The sequence below is a fragment of the Hyperolius riggenbachi genome, chromosome 10 (assembly GCF_040937935.1).
Source record: "Hyperolius riggenbachi isolate aHypRig1 chromosome 10, aHypRig1.pri, whole genome shotgun sequence".
Taxonomy (NCBI): domain Eukaryota; kingdom Metazoa; phylum Chordata; class Amphibia; order Anura; family Hyperoliidae; genus Hyperolius; species Hyperolius riggenbachi.
This window is the reverse complement of record NC_090655.1, coordinates 194,631,713-194,636,005: the sequence shown is the minus strand read 5'-3', so window position 1 is coordinate 194,636,005 and position 4,293 is coordinate 194,631,713.

Sequence of the window (4,293 nt, the reverse complement as noted above, 5' to 3'; positions counted from 1 at the left end):
TGATTTGGGAGCTAATAACATTAACCTTGGGGGAAATTTCAATATCATTTTCTCTCCTACTATGGATAGGAAGTCAGATTCCAACCCTCTTAACTTTAAGACCATTTGTGCATCTTCTCGTAGATTCGGGGAGTTACTGAAGCGGCATGGTTTTCTTGACGCATGGAGGATTCAACATCCCCTAGAGCATGATTTTACTTTTTACTCTCATAATTGTGGCACTTTCACTAGACTAGACCAGATTTTTATTTCTCCATCTCTTCTCTCATGTCTCTCAGAGTCCAATATAGGCCCAATCTCGTGGTCAGACCACGCCCCTTTAGATATCTCACTAAATCTGAACCACGTCCCTCATATTCCCACAGTATGGAGGCTAAATGATAGCCTTTTAAAAGATGACGAAGTGGTACATGATATCACACAATCACTCCAGGAATTCTTTGATATTAATGAGGGCTCGGTCACGTCTAAATCAACAGTATGGGAGGCCCGTTAGGGGGAAACTAATTGCTATTGCATCTAGTCGCAAAAAAGTCTTTACCAAACAACTCACAGAGCTCTATAGTAATTTGGTTTAAGAGGAAGAACAATTTAAGAAAGCCCCTACTCCTGAAAGATATATTATCTTAGAGAGTATCTGCAAAAACATCTTGGATCTCCATTTTACAAAAATAGAAAAATCATTAGCCTTTGCTAAACAATTGTTCTATGAGAAAGGAAATAAGGCACATAACTTGTTAGCAAAGAAATTAAGAGGAATAAAGGCTCGCAATGCAGTGTTTGCTTTAAAAGACAAAAAAGGTATCCCCCACTATGATTTGAGAGATATTGCTAATATTTTCAAATTTTTCATCCCTCTACAACCTACATGAGGTCGCAGATTTATCTCACTCCCATATTGATGAGATAAATAGTTATTTGAGGGGATGTGGACTCTCCATGCTGTCGCCTAGCCAGGCCGCTTCATTGAATGTTATTATCACGCAGGAAGAGGTACAAGAAACCCTGAAGCCTCTCCAGCCCCATAAAGCACCTGGTCCAGATGGATTCATGATAGCTTACTACAAAAAGCTTGCAGATATACTGATACCCAAATTAACAGTTCTCTTTAGGGCCTTTATGGATCAGGAGCAGATTCCAAACACTATTTTAAACTCCCATATGGTAGTTATGCCTAACCCTGAGAAGGATCCATTAGATTATAAAAGCTACAGACCCATCTCACTGCTCTATAGGGATCTCAAAATATTTTCCAAACTTTTAGCTAACCGTTTAGCCCCTTTAATGCCTTCGTTGACTCATCTGGACCAGGTGGGCTTCATTACCAGTCGATATGCGGGTGATAATGTTAGACGCTCCATAAATATTATTGATTATATTAATCATCATAAGATCAAATCACTTATATGAAGTTTGGATGCAGAAAAAGCATTCGACCGTTTAAATTGGTCTGTTTTGTTTCAGTGCCTGAATTATGTGGGTTTTACTGGTTCCTACATCCATACTGTACAAAAATTATACTTCCAACCTCAAGTAGCATTAAAATTCCATATACAGAACCTAATAATTATTTTGGGAGCTCCAATGGTACATGTCAGGGTTGTTCCTTGTCCCCTCTGCTTTTTGTGCTTTCTATAGAGCCGTTGGCAGCTAGGATAAGGGGCAACCCTGGCATACATGGTATTCCAATTGGCACTCAGGAGTATAAATTGTCGTTATCTGCTGACGATGTTTTGCTCACGTTATCTCAGCCCTTGGTCTCATTGGCCTGTTTGAAATCGGAAATCAATTTGTTTGGCTTTTTATCAAATTACAAACTTAATGATTCTAAATCCGATGTTCTCGGTCAGTTAATTATGATGGGGTACTCATATAAGATCCAGCATGACACTTTGAAATATTTAGGTATTCATATTCTTAAAAATATGTCCCAACTGGTCAAATATAATATCACCCCTCTGCTTTCAAGAATTTCATCAGATTTGGTTCATTGGGAAAATTATCCCATATCATGGGTGGGACGTAGGGCTTCATTTAAAATGAACTCACTCCCCAAGTTATTATATGTAATGTCAGTTATTTCACTGGATATTCCTAAATATGTGTTTTTACCTTTGCAGTGCAAAATGTTTCAATCCATCTGGCATCATAGGCCCCCCAGGGTTGCCAAATCAGTTTTAATGTGTCAAAGGCAACTCTGTGGTCTATCAGTACCTAACCTATATAATTACTATGTTGCATCTCAATTGAGACAAATGGTGGCCTGGCTATGAAAATTTCCTCACGCGGCATGGTCACAGATGGAATTTCATCATATGGCTCCTTGGTACCCTAGCTCTGCTCTTTGGCCAAACACAAAACATATTCCTCAGTCGTCCAGAATCTTCTCCTCAATTTCAAGTAATATTCATTTATGGCATACTCTCAGAAGAAAAATTGACCTTTTTTCTTCAAATTCTACTCTTCGTCCAATATTGGGATCCCCAGATTTTAGTCCAGGCCTCTGCTTCTCTATAACCTCAAAATGGCACGTCAATCAGATAAGATTTATAGAAGACATACTGGATCCACTGGACAATAGCTTGCCATCATTTGAATCTCTGAAAGATAAACTTCAACTGGATAATACATACTTCCTGCAATACCTGCAAATCAGGGACTTTCTTCGATCCTTATCACCTTCTCTAACCTTTCCTAGAAAGTCGGAATTTTAAGTTATATGGGAGATGGGCCCACAACAAAATGGCATAATTTCAATGTTTTATGCCTGGGTAAATGCTCCAACCGCAGGTCAACTAATTTTTGTCATAAATACATGAAATATTGTGATGAAGTATGTGCTACTGAAACAAGTGTAGAAATATGGTATAAAGTGTGGGTTAATGCTGCCAAAACCTCCTTATGTGTCACTACAAAAGAGAATATATATAAAATTATGATGTTGTGTGGTACAGGACTCCGGAGAGAGTACACAAATGGTATCATTCAGTTTCCCCACTTTGCTAGAGAATGTGCAGTCACTCGGGTTCCCTGTTCCATGTTTTCTGGATCTGTCCACATATTCAATTATTTTGGTCAGATATTCTCTTACTTATCTCCCAACAGACTGAAATTTTGGTTCCCAATGACCCATGGTACTGTATTTTGGCAAAACCTATCCCGAAAGTGAAGGCCCACATGGAACGATTGCTAAATCATTATTTGACTGCAGCTAGATGCCTTATTGCGAAGCATTGGAGGGATCCCAAAGCTCCCACTAGGCAGGAGTTTTTGGCAAAACTGACTCACATTTATAAAAATGGAACTGCTTATGGCTTGGCTAACTGATAAATTATTATTATTTGACAAGGTTTGGGGCGCATCCACTTTTCATGTGACTCCCTAATTTATCAAGGTATTTTTGCTTTTAGCCTCTGTACCCCCCACTGGATAGATATTTAAGTGTCTGGTTGGAGTTCCCCCGACTCAATACTTCTTCTTTTACTCTTTCTTCTTCCTTCTTTTCTTCTTTCCATCTTCTTCTGTGTGTTCTTTTCTTTTTTCTTCCTCTATCATCTTGCATGATTTGGTCACTCTTAATGTGGTATGTTTATAACCTGAGGTATCTGTGGGTTGCGTTGGTATGATAGTGCGGGTCTGGCCAGTACCCAACGCTCCCATCATTGGTTACTCATTCTAGTGCATTGTTTTCTGTAAACTGTATGTGTTTATCTACTATTTTATGGCCAAAAAGTTTGTAATATCTTATGCTTTTCTACAATAAAACTTTAAATATAAATAAAAAAGAGTCTGAAGCCTAAAAAATGCTGGGCAGTTCTCTCTTCATCAATAAGACCATAGCTTAACCTCCCTGCCGGTTATCCCGAGCTCAGCTCGGGGTAACCTGCCGCGGAGGATTCCTCAGGCCCTGCTGGGCTGATTTGCATAATTTTTTTTTTGTTACACGCAGCTAGCACTTTGCTAGCTGCGTGTAACTTACGATCGCCACCGCTCCGCGCCGATTCGCCGCAACCCGCCGCATCAGAGGGTGGCCCTCCCCCGAGACCCGTGCGCTGCCTGGCCAATCAGTGCCAGGCAGCGTCGAGGGGTGGTTCGGGACTCCCTCTGACGTCACGATGTCGATGACGTCATCGCGCCCGTCGCCATGGCGACGGGGGAAGCCCTCCTGGAAATCCCGTTCAGAACGGGATTTCCGGATGGGTATATGCGCCGGCGGCGATCGGCGCATTCGGGGGGACGCCGCAGGGAGGGGGGAAGCATGTAGCTAGCGCTAGGCTAGCTACATGCTAAAAA